The sequence below is a fragment of the Eubalaena glacialis genome, chromosome 9 (assembly GCF_028564815.1).
Source record: "Eubalaena glacialis isolate mEubGla1 chromosome 9, mEubGla1.1.hap2.+ XY, whole genome shotgun sequence".
Lineage (NCBI taxonomy): Eukaryota > Metazoa > Chordata > Mammalia > Artiodactyla > Balaenidae > Eubalaena > Eubalaena glacialis.
The window spans coordinates 11,468,615-11,484,669 of NC_083724.1; the positions used below are offsets into that span (position 1 = coordinate 11,468,615).

General features: G+C 38.5%; 1 protein-coding gene and 1 long non-coding RNA gene across 2 annotated transcripts in view; one reads left to right on the forward strand and one right to left on the reverse strand.

Annotated features, from left to right (window-relative positions):
* The window catches only part of NR6A1 (nuclear receptor subfamily 6 group A member 1), a 211,986-nt gene that overhangs the window by 42,873 nt on the left and 153,058 nt on the right, over positions 1-16,055 (forward strand). The window lies entirely within an intron of this gene.
* LOC133098228 (uncharacterized) overlaps positions 13,690-16,055 on the reverse strand; it is a 37,091-nt gene continuing 34,725 nt past the window's right edge. The window contains exon 3 of the long non-coding RNA XR_009702128.1: positions 13,690-13,871. This is a non-coding gene — a long non-coding RNA (uncharacterized LOC133098228). The remainder of the gene's footprint in view (positions 13,872-16,055) is intronic.

Sequence of the window (16,055 nt, forward strand, 5' to 3'; positions counted from 1 at the left end):
TCGGGGTCTTTTGTGTCTCCATACAAATTTTAAGATGATTTGTTCTAGTTCCGTAAAACATGCTATTGGTAATTTGATAGGGATTGCATTGAATCTGTAGATTGCTTTGGGTAGTATAGTCATTTTCACAATGTTGATTCTTCCAATCCAAGAGCATGGTATATCTCTCCATCTGTTGGTATCATCTTTAATTTCTTTCATCAGTGTCTTAATAGTTTTCTGCATACAGGTCTTTTGTCTCCCTAGGTAGGTTTATTCCTAGGTATTTTATTCTTTTTGTTGCAATGGTAAATGGGAGTGTTTCCATAATTTCTCTTTCAGATTTTTCATCATTAGTGTATAGGAATGCAAGAGATTTCTGTGCATTAATTTTGTATCCTACAACTTTACCAAATTCATTAATTAGCTCTAGCAGTTTTCTGGTGGCAGTTTTAGGATTCTCTATGTATAGTATCATGTCATCTGCAAACAGTGACAGTTTTACTTCTTCTTTTCCAGTTTGTATTCCTTTTATTTTTTTTTCTTCTCTGATTGCCGTGGCTAGGACTTCCAGAACTATGTTGAATAATAGTGGTGAGAGTGGACATCCTTGTCTCGTTCCTGATCTTAGAGGAAGTGCTTTCAGTTTTTCACCATTGAGAATGATGTTTGCTGTGGGTTTGTCGTATATGGCCTTTATTATGTTGAGGTAGGTTCCCTCTATGCCCACTTTCTGGAGAGATTTTATCATAAATGGGTGTTGAATTTTGTCAAAAGCTTTTTCTGCATCTATTGAGATGATCATATGGTTTTTATTCTTCAATTTGTTAATATGGTGTATCACATTGATTGATTTGCGTATATTGAAGAATCCTTGCGTCCCTGGGATAAATCCCACTTGATTGTGGTGTATGATCCTTTTAATGTGTTGTTGGATTCTGTTTGCTAGTATTTTGTTGAGGATTTTTGCATCTATATTCATCAGTGATATTGGTCTGTAATTTTCTTTTTTTGTAGTGTCTTTGTCTGGTTTCGGTATCAGGGTGATGGTGGCCTCATAGAATGAGTTTGGGAGTGTTCCTTCCTCTGCAATTTTTTGGAAGAGTTTGAGAAGGATAGGTGTTAGCTCTTCTCTAAATGTTTGATAGAATTCACCTGTGAAGCCATCTGGTCCTGGACTCTTGTTTGTGGGAAGATTTTTAATCACAGTTTCAATTTAATTACTTGTGATTGGTCTGTTCATATTTTCTATTTCTTCCTGGTTCAGTCTTGGAAGGTTATACCTTTCTAAGAATTTGTGCATTTCTTCCAGGTTGTCCATTTTATTGGCATAGAGTTGCTTGTAGTAGTCTCTTAGGATGCTTTGTATTTTTGTGGTGTCTGTTGTAACTTCTCCTTTTTCATTTCTGATTTTATTGATTTGAGTCCTCTCTCTCTCTTTCTTGATGAGTCTGGCTAGTGGCTTATCAATTTTATCTTCTCAAAGAACCAGCTTTTAGTTTTATTGATCTTTGCTTTTGTTTTCTTTGTTTCTATTTCATTTATTTCCGCTCTGATCTTTATGATTTCTTTCCTTCTGCTAACTTTGGGTTTTGTTTGTTCTTCTTTCTCTAGTTTCTTTAGGTGTAAGGTTAGATTGTTTACTTGAGATTTTTCTTGCTTCTTTAGGTAGGCTTGTATAGCTATAAACTTCCCTCTGAGAACTGCTTTTGCTGCATCCCATAGGTTTTGGGTCGTCGTGTTTTCATTGTCATTTGTCTCTAGGTATTTTTTGATTTCCTCTTTGATTTCTTCAGTGATCTCTTGGTTATTTAGTAACGTATTGTTTAGCCTCCATGTGTTTGTGTTTTTTACGTTTTTTTCCCTGTAATTCATTTCTAATCTCATAGCATTGTGGTCAGAAAAGATGCTTGATATGATTTCACTTTTCTTAAATTTACTGAGGCTTGATTTGTGACCCAAGATGTGATCTATCCTGGAGAATGTTCCGTGCGCACTTGAGAAGAACGTGTAATCTGCTGTTTTTGGATGGAATGTCCTATAAATATCAATTAAATCTATCTGGTCTATTGTGTCATTTAAAGCTTCTGTTTCCTTATTTATTTTCATTTTGGATGTCTGTCCATTGGTGTAAGTGAGGTGTTAAAGTCCCCCACTATTATTGTGTTACTGTCAATTTCCTCTTTTATAGCTGTTAGCAGTTGCCTTATGTATTGAGGTGCTCCTATGTTGGGTGCATACATATTTATAATTGTTATATCTTCTTCTTGGATTGATCCCTTGATCATTATGTAGTGTCCTTCCTTGTCTCTTGTAACATTCTTTATTTTAAAGTCTGTTTTATCTGATATGAGTATAGCTACTCCAGCTTTCTTTTGATTTCCATTTGCATGGAATATCTTTTTCCATCCCCTCACTTTCAGTCTGTATGTGTCCCTAGGTCTAAAGTGGGTCTCTTGTAGACAGCATATATATGGATCTTGTTTTTGTATCCATTCAGCAAGCCTGTGTCTTTTGGCTGGAGCATTTAATCCATTCACGTTTAAGGTAATTATCAATATGTATGTTCCTATGACCATTTTCTTAATTGTTTTGGGTTTGTTCTTGTAGGTCCTTTTCTTCTCTTGTGTTTCCCACTTAGAGAAGTTCCTTTAGCATTTGTTGTAGAGCTGGTTTGGTGGTGCTGAATTCTCTTAGCTTTTGCTTGTCTGTAAAGCTTTTGATTTCTCCATCAAATCTAAATGAGATCCTTGCCGGGTAGAGTAATCTTGGTTGTAGGTTCTTCCCTTTCATCACTTTAAGTATATCATGCCACTCCCTTCTGGCTTGTAGAGTTTCTGCTGAGAAATCAGCTGTTAACCTTATGGGAGTTCGCTTGTATGTTATTTGTTGTTTTTCCCTTGCTGCTTTCAATAATTTTTCTTTGTCTTTAATTTTTGCCACTTTGATTACTATGTGTCTCGGGGTGTTTCTCCTTGGGTTTATCCTGTATGGGACTCTCTGCGCTTCCTGGACTTGGGTGGCTATTTCCTTTCCCATGTTAGGGAAGTTTTCGACTATAATCTCTTCAAATATTTTCTCTGGTCCTTTCTCTCTCTCTTCTACTTCTGGGACCCCTATAATGTGAATGTTGTTGCGTTTAATGTTGTCCCAGAGGTCTCTTAGGCTGTCTTCATTTCTTTTCATTCTTTTTTCTTTAGTCTGTTCCGCAGCAGTGAATTCCACCATTCTGTCTTCCAGGTCACTTATCCGTTCTTCTGCCTCAGTTATTCTGCTATTGATTCCTTCTAGTGTAGTTTTCATTTCAGTTATTGTATTGCTCATCTCTGTTTGTTTGTTCTTTAATTCTTCTAAGTCCTTGTTAATCATTTCTTGCATCTTCTCAATCTTTGCCTCCATTCTTATTCCGAGGTCTTGGATCATCTTCACTATCATTATTCTGAATTCTTTTTCTGGAAGGTTGCCTATCTCCACTTCATTTAGTTGTTTTTCTGGGGTTTTTTCTTGTTCCTTCATCTGGTATATAGCCCTCTGCCTTTTCATCTTGTCTGTCTTTCTGTGAATGTGGTTTTTGTTCCACAGGCTGCAGGATTGCAGTTTTTCTTGCTTCTGCTGTCTGCCCTCTGGTGGTTGAGGCTATCTAAGAGGCTTGATGGGAGGCTCTCGTGGTGGGTAAAGCTGACTGTTGCTGTGGCGGTCAGAGCTCCGTAAAACTTTAATCCACTTGACTATTGATGGGTGGGGCTGGGTTCCCTCCCTGTTGGTTGTTTTGCCTGAGGCAACCCCACACTGGAGCCTACCTGGGCTCTTTGGTGGGGCTAATGGCAGACTCTAGGAGGGCTCACGCCAAGGAGTACTTCCCAGAACCTCCGCTGCCAGTGTCCTTGTCCCCACCGTGAAACAGAGCCAGCCCCCGCCTCTGCAGGAGACCCTCCAACACTAGCAGGTAGGTCTGGTTCAGTCTCCCCCAGGGTCACTGCTCCTTCCCCCGGGTCCCGATGCGCACACTATTCCGTGTGCGCCCTCCAAGAGTGGCGTCTCTGTTTCCCCCAGTCCTGTCGAAGTTCTGCAATCAATTCCCACTAGGCTTCAAAGTCTGATTCTCTATGAATTCCTCCTCCCGTTGCCAGACCCCCAGGTTGGGAAGCCTGACGTGGGGCTCAGAACCTTCACTCCAGTGGGTGGACTTCTGTGGTATAAGTGTTCTCCAGTCTGTGAGTCACCCACCAAGCAGTTATGGGATTTGATTTTACTCTGATTGCGCCCCTCCTACCGTCTCACGGTGGCTTCTCCTCTGTCCTTGGACGTGGGGTATCCTCCTTGGTGAAGTCCAGTGTCTTCCTGTCGATGATTGTCCAGCAGCCAGTTGTGATTCTGGTGTTCTCGCAAGAGGGAGTGAGAGCACGTCCTTCTACTCCGCCATCTTGGTTAATCTCTTTTTTATTTATTTATTTATTTTATGGATGTGTTGGGTCTTTGTTTCTGTGTGAGGGCTTTCTCTAGTTGCGGCAAGTGGGGGCCACTCTTCATCGCGGTATGCGGGCCTCTCCTTATCGCTGCCTCTCTTGCTGCGGAGCACAAGCTCCAGATGCGCAGGCTCAGTAATTGTGGCTCACGGGCCTAGTTGCTCCACGGCATGTGGGATCTTCCCAGACCAGGGCTTGAATCCATGTCCCCTGCATTGGCAGGCAGATTCTCAACCACTGGGCCACCAGGGAAGCCCCCCGATGTGGCTTTAATTTGCATTTCCCTGATGACTATTTATATTGATTATCTTTTGATACCCTTATTGGCCATTCATATTTTGTCTTTTAGAAGTGTCTATTCAAAGTCTTCTGATAATTAAAAAAAATTGTGTTCTTTGTCCTGTTATTGAGTTGTGGATATTTTTTATTATGATACAAGTCCTTCATCATATATATATGTTGTGAATATTTTCTCCCAATCTGTGGCTTTCTCTTCTACTTTATTGACATGATTTTTTTTAAAATTAATTAATTAATTAATTATTTTTGGCTGTGTTGGGTCTTCGTTTCTGTGCGAGGGCTTTCTCTAGTTGCAGCAAGCGGGGCCCACTCTTCATCACGGTGCGCGGGCCTCTCACTATCGTGGCCTCTCTTGTTGCGGAGCACAGGCTCCAGACGCGCAGGCTCAGTAGTTGTGGCTCACGGGCCTAGTTGCTCCGCGGCATGTGGGATCTTCCCAGACCAGGGCTCGAACCCGTGTCCCCTTGCATTAGCAGGCAGATTCTCAACCACTGTGCCACCAGGGAAGCCCTGACATGGTTTTTGATTAGCAGAAGTTTTACATTTTTATGAAGTTCTGTTTATTAATTTTTTCTTTTATGATTAATTCTTTCTGTATCCTCCCTAAGAAATCTTGGCCTAACCTGAGGTTGCAAAGGTATTATTCTATGTTTTCTACTAGAAACTTTATGGTTTAGCTTTATTCAAGTTAATTTTTTTTGTGTGGTGTAAGATAGGAATCAAAGTCTTTTTATGTGAATATTTATTTGTTTCAGCACTATTTGTTGACAGGACTTTCCTCATTGAATTTTTGATGCACTTGCTGAAAAATAATTTGATCTTTATATGTATGATCTACTTGTAGACTCTGTTTTCTTCCATTAACCTACTTATGTGTTCACTAATACCACAATGTTTTGAATACTATAGTTGTATAGTAAATCTTGAAATCGGATGGTGTTAGTCCTCCAACTCCATTCTTCCTTTTCAAAGTTGTTTTAGCTGTTTTGGCTATTCTAGGGTTTTGTTTGGTTTTGTTTTAATTTCGTTTTACATTTTAGAATCAGCTCATCAAAAAAATTTTTAGTGAAAAGCCTGCTGGGATTTGATTGGATTTCATTGAGTTGTCATTCAAATGAGTTGTCATTTTAGAATTGAGTCTTCTAATCTATGAATGCAGTATATTTTCCCACTTATTTAGAACTCCTTTATTTTTTCTCAGTGATGTTTTTAAAAGATTAGTGTTGAGATCTTGTGCATCTTTCTTTAAATTTATTCCTAAGTAGTATGTTTTTTTAATGCTGTAGTAAATGGTATTACTTTAAAATTTTATTTTCCAATTGTTTGTTGCTAGTATATAGAAATGCCGTTTTTTTTGTATATTGAGATTGTATCATACAACATTGTTAAATTTGTTTACTAGTTCTAGTAACTTTTAAAAATAAATTCTTTGGGACTTTTTATGTGTACAGCTATGAATAAAGACAATTTTACTTCTTCCTTTTTAATGTTTATGACTTTTAGTTTTCTTACCTTATGGCATTGGCTAAGATTTGCAGTCCAATAGTAGATAAAAATGTTGAGGATGACATTCTTGTTTTTGATCTTAGAGGGAAAGAGTTCAATATTTCACTATCAAGTATGATGATAGCGATAGTTTTTTTCTTATTATTTATTTTTTAAAATTGTGGTGAAATATACAGACCAAAACATTTATTATCTTAACCATTTTTTAAGTGTACAGTTTAGTGCCGTTAAGTACCACACTAGTATTGTTATGAAACCATCACCACCATCTATCCACAGAACTCTTTCTATCTTGCAAAAATGAACCTGTAACCATTAACAGTATGTCCCCATTCTCCAGAGTCCGGCACCCACCATTCTACTTTCTGTCTCTATGAATTTGGCTAATTTAGGTATCTCATATAAGTGGAGTCATGCTGTATTTGTCCCTTTGTGGCTGACTTCTTTCACTTAGCATACTGTTTTCAAGGTTGATCCATGTTGTAGCATGTCAGAATTTCCTTCCTTTTTGAGATGGACTAATATTCCATTGTTTGTTATGTACCACATTTTGTCTATCCATACATCTGTTGATGGATACTTGGGTTGCTTATAGCTTTTAGCTATTGTGATGTTGTGAATAATGTTGCTATGAATATGGAGTGTACAAATAGCTCTTCAAGTCCCTATTTTCAGTTCTTTTGGGTATATAGCCAGAACTGGAATTGCTGGATCATATGGTAATTCTATTTTTAATTTTTTGAGGAACCACCATACTGTTTTCCACAGTGGCTGTATCATTTTACAATCCCATGCAGCAGTGTACAAGCATTCTGATTTTTCTGCATCCTCCTATTTTCTGTGTTTTTGATAGTATCACACACACCCAATAGCATCTCATTGTGGTTTTGATTTGTATTTCCCTAATGATTAATTCTGTTGAATGTATTTTCATGTGCTTATTGGTCATTTGTATATCATCTTTGGAGAAGTACCTATTTAAGTCTTTTGTCCATCTTTTAATCAGGTTTTTTGTTGTTGTTATTTTGTTTTTTTAGTTCTAAGATTTCTTTATATATTATGGATATTACCCCTTATCAGATATATGATTTGCAAATATTTTCTCCCAATTTATGATTGCCTTTTCACTGTTGATTGTGTCCTTTCATATACAGACGTTTTAAATTTTGATGTAGTACAATTTACTTATTTTTTCTTTTGTTGTCTGTGCCTTTGGTGTCATAGCCAAGAAATCATTGCCAAATCCAATGCCAGGATGCTTTTCCCCTTTGTTTTCCTCTAAAAGTTTTATGTCTTACATTTAGGTCTTTGATCTATTTTGAGTTATTTTTTGTATAATATGGTATAAGATGACGTTCACATTCATCCTTTTGCATGTGGATATTCAGTTTTGCCATCACTGTTTGTTGAAAAGATGGTCCTTTCCTCATTGAATAGTCTTGGCAACCTTGTTGACAGTCATTGACCATATAGGTGAGGGCTTATTTCAGGGCTTGCTGTTCTGTTTCTTTTGTCTATATGTCTGTCTTTATGCCACATTGTTTTTTTTTGTTTGTTTTGTTTTGTTTTAAGTTACGTATGTTTCAAAAACTGTGGATTTTAAAAATTATTTATTTATTTATTTGGTTGCACTGGGTCTTAGTTGCAGCAGGTGGGCTCCTTAGTTGTGGCATGTGAACTCTTAGTTGCAGCATGCATGTGGGATCTAGTTCTCTGCCCAGGGATCGAAACTGGGCCCTCTGCATTGGGAACGTGGAGTCTTGGTAATTCAACTTGGTAATATTTGTTGTAGATTTTTGTGATTATGTTCAAAAGAGTCAAAGCCTATATCCTTAACCTCAGTGTCATTTTGGACACGTTCGCTTTTACTTGTGTGAGTTTTTATTAGTTTTTTGTGTAGTCTTACACCAACTAACTGGTTTTCTAGATAGGTTTAGGCACTCTCCTTCTGCTTCAAATTTGAAGTCTCCATCTAGTGGTCTCTTCTGAGAGCACAGTGGTGAGAGGCTGTGATGATGTATTGGCATTTATTCCCACTTAGTCCACTAGGTGGCAACAGGCCCTAACTGAAGAGCCAAGAGCAAGGAATCAGACCGAAAAATGGAAAACAATGCTTGTAAAACTCATAATTAAACGGAACAGAAAACCAAGATTTTCTGAAAAGTAATACTGCTAGCCCTCAAGATATGAGAGACGGAGTGAGCCTTTAGCTCATTCTAAGAGCATGTTTGGAAACTCTAATTAATATTATATGGGAATCCATTCTGCTGCCTTCCTTCCATTGCCTCTCAAACTTCAAAATCTTGGCTTATTCAGTGGCTATCCAGTTGCTTTTTTTTTTGAATATTGGGGGATGGGGGGGAAAGGTGATAGAGCTGGCCGTTAATGCAAAGAGATCTGAGTTTGGGGAGTCGGGGCAAGAAGGATGTGCTCTTATATCCAAGAGCTGACAATCTACTTCCAGGGAGACTGCAAGAAGAGGCATTAATAGCTCCCTGCTGTCCCTTGGGTCTGAGACTTCTTTCCTTGGGCGTGAAGAAGAGTTTTTGTGAATGTTATAGTCGAAGTGTGGGTTTCCCTTATAAAAATGGAAATTGGGAGAACAGAAATTTTCCTGAACGAGGGTTTGTTTAAGATAGTAGTGAAGGAAGAAGGTCGTTTAAGGGGATGTAAGATTCTAAGAAGCTATGAATAGAATTATCAGGCTGTGAAAATTAAAAGATGATGGGTGGGGTGAGTTTCTAATGCTCCCTGAAGTAGTTAAGAAGAGAAAAGGTTTGGGAGGACAACTAGGCTGGAAGCAGAGTGACCTGGCAGCCTGTTGCAGCTTGCTTGATTATGGCAATGGATGCCAACTTTTTTGACCTCAGTGACTTACGTAGGTTAGGAACACAGCTGACTTAGGCAGGACCCCATTACCTACTTAACCTTCCTATTTCTGCTTTCCAGTTGAAAATTCATTGACAATGGACTATTACGTGCAAATAAATTTGGAGGGAGGATGATAAATGTGCATTAGCAATTGAGGTAGGGTTCATATTTGAAACATGGCATATACATGTCAAAGTCTAATTACAGTACTAGAAAATTTTTAAATAAGGATACTGTTGGTGTACTATCATACACAGCATGTATCAAACTAATTTGAAAACGATGATGCTGAATGAGTCATAATGAAGATTAAAAAGCAAGAATAACAGTAATTGAAAACTACCACTAATTCCCTCAACAGTGATAGTGGAGTTCAGAGAACGGCAAGATTTCCAGTTGATTTTATGTGTGTGTTTGCAGTAGGATCTTTGCACCATTGCCACCCATTTTGTGGCAGCCAGGCTTATTAGTAGAATGCTAAAGAGTCTCTTGTTACTTTTAGTTTATAAACACCAAATTTTATTGACAGTCCATTAACAAGTTACTTATAGCCTTTATTCATAAGTAGAAATGAACTGAACATCAGTCCCTCATAAGATGGATGAAAGTTGGATTAATATACCATGAGGATCCTTTAAATTTATACCTTGAGAATCATGGGGCTAAAAGATTGGGAAGGAGGAGGAGAAGGTAGAAAACAGCCACAGGCTAGCTAGAAGAAGGCTCAGTGCAATGGGCCTTTGGAGCTAGGTGTGAAATAGAAAAAATGTATGTCTTCTGTGACTTAAAGCAAAATCTCACCATTGTGTGTGTGAATGTGTGTCTTCACTATGTGCAGATGTTTATGATGATGGCTGTAATACTGTTGATAGAATTACTGCTCATGTGATCAGTCCTATTGACAGAATTATTTGTTACGTGAGTCTAACAACAAATGATTCTTCTAGGAATTGTTTTTCCTTATGTTGAAGGGTAATCGAGAAGGAAGTAAAATCCTTTATGTAATGATTTTGTGCTGGGATTTTTGTTGATTTTCTTTTGTGTGTGCATTATTCAGCATCTCAGTTGTCCAAGAATTTTTCAACATAACTAAGATGCAATAAAAGCCAGGCCCTAAACATCATTTTCATCAAGATAATCTTAACTGTGAAATCTAGTCTCTGTCCCTTTGTTTCTCTCTGTCTCTCTTTCTCTTTGTGAGAGGTTTTGTTAGACAAAAACTTAAAATACCTTAGTCACCCTTTCCTAATCATGATAATTTTGACCCTTAATTATCTTTCACCAAAAATATATTCTCTTAAGTTTTATAAGTTAAGTCTGACCAGTTAGTTTCAACCTCTGACCTTCGTTTTCTCTTTTGAAATACCTTGGATAAAAATATCACCGAGCAAACAAACCTCAAAAGCAACATTGGTAAATTAGTGGAAATGATCCTACAAATGCAGATGAAAGGTAACAGGGTAATTTGAAAAGCTTCAAAAGTACAGTGGGACTAGAAACAAGTTTGGAAGAAATAGATGTTGATTGGGAGTTGATACGGCTGCTCACATGTTAGTGATGTAGTGCTGTCATGTAAAAAGATTGCTGCCTGGCAGGAATTACTCTTGATTAGTTTTCTTGATATACTTGGTGCCATTTAGATCCTAAATATTAGTGATATGATTTTTACCTATTGTTCAGTATGTACAAGTTTAATCAAGCTATTATAGAAAAGAGCTACCTTTAGTGGGGCTTGCCATATGTCAGATGCCGTGCTAAGCACTTTATTCTCACCTTATATAATCCCCATCACAACCCTATGTAGTAGGTGGTAGTTCCCAGATGAGAAGCTAAGGCTAAAAGGTTAAGACCACACTGCCTTTCATTCCCTGTTCATCATAGCCAAAGAAAACTTTAGAGCTTTGAGAATATGATCTAGTCTTAGAGGTTTGTAAAGAAACTTGGCATAGTCAGAAAAACATGAGTTGAACACAGGGAGCTGTATTATGGCGAAGTAACACATGAAAGTGTGTGCACAGTGCTGGTGCCTGGGAAATATAGACTGGTAGCAAGGGAGGAAAACCAGAGGTGTTGACTCAAGTAGTTAAATTGTAAGAAAGACACTCTCCTTAAGCTAGTTTAAAATGGGGACATTGGTGGAAAATACAGGGTTTCTCTTGGGGCCCAAGGAGGGAGCATTCAGTTGGATTTCATGAAGGAGCAAGACCAGGATTTCTTTCCCATCTTTCTTTCCCATCTTTCTTTCCCATCTTTCTGTCATTTCATATTTCACTTCTCGTTCAGACTGATACTCTTTGCTTCTGCGTCCATGATGGAAGATGACTACCCCTGATTTGCCCTGCCTTGTCATGTCTTTCCAGCACCCATGCTCAACACAGACTAACTGAAGCATTTGTGTTCAAATCTTAAATACTCAGGAAAGAGCATAAACCCAGCTTGGTGTCCAGATACCCATTTACCTGGGGCTATGGCCACTGACTATTCAGTAGAAGCTGCAGGTGCATTCTAAGGAGAATATTAATAGAGCAGACAAATTTTCTGATATGATAGTTTCAGTCAGGAAACAGGTAGCATGGAGATTGTAGAAACTCCCCATTAAGTCCGGTATTTGAGGGATAGTGCAAAGGTAGGGCAAATTCAGGGGCATGGTTGATTAGGAATTATTTGCTAGCCCTGGGGTGGGAAAGGATGGGGATCTGGCAACTGCAGTGAAAATCCAGGCATTAGGTGATGCTTGAAGTTTGGCAAGTAGAAAAGATACTTTCAAACCACTCAGTTATTGGCTGGGAGTTATAAACGTGCTGATGGCTTAATTGCAGTGGCCAGGGCCGCTTGTAGCCCTCAGTGTACCTCACTGCATAACACCTATTTGAGTACCTACCTGGTGACAAGATCTGAGGCTGTCCAGGTACTCTCGCCCTAGCCATGATTGGCTCTGGGGCTGGTTCAGATTGTATACACACATAGAAGGTACTAGTGACTCCAGCAGTTAGGGCTTTTGGTAGTGGAAACTGAAGATAAATCTTTGATATTCAAGTTTTTGTATTGTTGCCTTTGGGATTTGAAAATCATTCCAGTATTCCAGAGTGACTTTATTCCTCTGCCTTCCTCAGGAAGTTTTTCCTCCTAAGTGTATTTTGGGATTGAGTTGTATTTGAGCAGTTTGTTATGGTACTTGGGTCTGATTTCAGGAAAATAGACTGGAATTCAGACTAGCTGTTTGGCTTCACCAAGATTAGGATTTTATCACTTGTGAGATTTGTAAAAACATATCTGAGGAGGAGATTCATTTCTGGCATGAGTGAGTGAGAAGGTCAACACAGCCTGTCCCCAAAAAGCAACTGTAAAGCTGAATAAAACTATCAACAACAACCATAGGCTTATAACAAATTGAGAAGTAATCAACCAACTTACCATAGCTCACGTTTATTGAATACTCCATGCAGAATATACATTCTTTTCAAGTACACATGGAACAGTCTCTAAGAGTATTCTGGGCCATAAAATAAGTCTAATAAAATAAAGGTTAAAAAGCCCCACATGATCATCTGAGTAGACACAGGAAAAACATTTGACAAAATTCAATACCTATTCATGATCAAAATCTCCCAACAAACTAGGAATAGAAGGCAACTTCTGCAATTTGACCAAGGACATCTATGAAGAGCCTAAAGCTAACATAATACTTAATTGGGTAAATGTAAGTACCTTTCCCCTAAGATTGGGAATAAGGTAGGTAAGAATGTGCTCTTACTACTTCTTTTCAACATTCACTGGAGGTTCTAGCTAGTACAGTAATGTGGGGGTTAGGGAGGAAGGCATCTAAATTGGATGTCTTAAAACTTTTTATTCATAGGTGACATAATCCTATATATAATCCTAAATAATTCACAAAAAAACCGCAAAACAAGTAGAACTAATTGAGTTTAGCAAGGTCACAGGATACCAGATCAATATACAAAAATCAGTTGTATTTTTATAGCTAGCAACGGTCCAAAAATGAAAGTGAGAAAACAATTCCATTCACGATTGCATCAAAAGAATAAAATACTTAGGAATAAATTTAACAAAAGAAGTGTAAGATTTGTACACTAAAAACTAAAATATTTCTGAGAGAAGTTTACAAAGACCTAAATAAATAGATTGTGGCTCTGATGGACTGTCTATGCTGGTGACACATATATACAGAAAAATGCCTGCATTCAGCCCCAGGTTATAGATTAATAACCTCAGCTAGACATCTTGCAAATACGTGCTTCTGGTTGACAAGTAGGTGAGAGTTTGGGGAGTGAGGGAATCTTATCTACTAAAAGTGGGGATAAGCCATGGAGTAGTACCGTCAAAGACCAGGATGCATTGGGCTGTACTGCTGTGTGCTGTTTGCAGCACATTTTTTCACTGTGCTCTCTCTGAGGCCTCACAACAATACTGTGAAGATAGGAGAGGTATACTTAGTCTCTTTTCACGGAGAATTAAGGCTTAAGAGGTGACTCACTTGTTCAAGAACACATAACCATGGTAGAAATTGGAATTAAATTCAGGTTTTCTAACTCCATACTATCCCAAACCATTTATTTCTTTTTTACTCTACTGTTTTGCCTCAGCTATTTACAGTCGTCCCTCGGTATCCACAGGAATTGATTCCAGGATCCTCCTTGGACACCAGAATCCGAGGATGCTCAAGTCCCTTATATAAAATGGTGCAGTATCGTTGGTCCTCCACATCTTGGATACGGAGGACCCACTGTACTGGGAAGAGAAGAGAAAGGGGCATGTGATTTTGATTGATTGTGCATGTATTTTTCAGTAGATTTAGTTAGTCTGAAGAGTAGGAGGGGAAGTTGGGCTACAGTGTAAATTCAGGGGTTCTATAGCAAGTATAATCAAGATAGCTTTGTCCTGATATCTGGTAGATATTAAAATCATACCTGCGTTGGAGCTGTACTTCATGGCACAGATGGTTTGAAGGTATCCTATGCTTACTTCAAGGAGTTTCGTAAGTTATAAACATAATTGTGTCATAAAACATAAGGGAATTCATTTGGCAACCATTTATGGAATGTCTATTCCATGGCAGGCCCCTTGCAAGATTTGGGATCACCCAGTTGGATCCTATTGAGATACAGCCTGAGAGGAGAACAGAAGTAGGCTGGAATTTGCTTTGTAATTTTCATTCTCTGAGGCTGATGTGTCTGCCCTCCAAAGTGACCACTTCAACCATGGACCTGGAGCCCTTTACTTTCCACTGTCCCTGCAGCTGTGCTTTCTACAGGTACCCTTTCTTAATAAAAATAGTCCGTCTTTTCTTCCTTTCCCTCTGTGGATTCTTCCATATGCTTTTCAGCCAAACATAGGTAGATCTTGCATGTAAAAGAAATCTTTGCTTTTTAAAAAAAGGCATTTAAATAATTTTTCTTAATTGTAGAAATAGTTCATATTTATTTCCAAACGCTTGGAAGATATAGATGAGTTGTAAATGATAAACTTAAAAATCACCTTTAATTCTACAACTTGGAGATTTCAACTGTTAACATATTTGCTTCCAGCCTGTTTGAACTTCGTCACTATCTTTTCTGTTTGAGCCAGTTACAAGATGGCTCTAATCCTTTGACCTGGAAAGATGGCCACAATGTTTTAAGTGAAAAAAGGTTACGGAAAATTATGTGTAATTTGTGATATTTTCTCTAAATATAAATACATATATTAATATTTTAAATATCTCTGAAATATCTGGAAGAATAATACACTGAACAGAATGATGCGGGGGGGCAACTGGTGGACTTCAGTTTTCTCTTTTGTATGAATTTTTCAGTAACTACGTAGTACCCCCAAAAAAAAAAAAATCTATTTGAAAAACAAAAAGCAACCAAAACCAAAAGCTAAAATGCCTTTTTGAGATATCCTTTTCATTCTGTCTATTCCTGCTGCCTCCCTTTTGGCTTAGCTCTTTTGTGCAACAGATTTCTATTTCTTTTTGTCTCAGATCTCTCCTCCCTTCCTCCTACTTCATCTGCTTGGTGAATCTTCCCAAAGTCTTGCTTTCATTATCTCCTTGCAGAGCTAACCACTTAAAGTGGCTTCCTGTTGCACTAATTCTAAACTTTTCTGCCTGGCTCACAAGACTATCTGTAATTTGTCCTTTTACTTTTTCAGTGCACCCAAACATAACCTCTGAACTATTCTGCTCTTGTCCACTATACATGCCACATATTTTCTCTGTTGCAGGTATTTATTTACAAGTCCCGTCTGCAGGAAACACCCTCAAACTCACATAATTTCTCCCTTCCTGTAGCACTTAGTTTTATCCAGTAGAAACTATAGAGGATTTTGGTGGCTAAAATATGTAATTTTTTCATTGGCATATATAGAGACTACTGATTCTCTGGGTAAATAAATGGCATGCTTGTTTAGTTGTACATTTTTCAAAGAACATGTCAGACATTCTATTTATTTTTTTGGCTGCGTTGGGTCTTGGTTGCTGCGCGCAGGCCTTCTCCAGTTGTGGCGAGTGGGGGACACTCCTTGTTGCGGTGCGTGGGCTTCTCACTGCGGTGTCCTCTCTTGTTGCAGAGCGTGGGCTGTAGGCACGCGGGCTTCAGCAGTTGCGGCTCACGGGCTCCAGAGCGCAGGCTCAGTAGTTGTGGTGCACATGGGCTTAGTTGCTCCATGGCATGTGGGATCTTCCCGGACCAGGGCTCGAACCCATGTCCCCTGCATCGGCAGGCGGATTCTTAACCACTGCGCCACCAGGGAAGCCCTGTCAGACATTCTTTTCTACTGTTTTCAGAAATTTGGAAATAATTGGTGGTTGAAAATAAATACCTATAGGATGCATGGCATCCTGAAAAACAGCAATATGTGAATTACCTCCTATGTGTCCACCAGTATGAAAGAAAGAAAAGTTTTTGATTTCTATAAAGGCTTCTTGGGTGG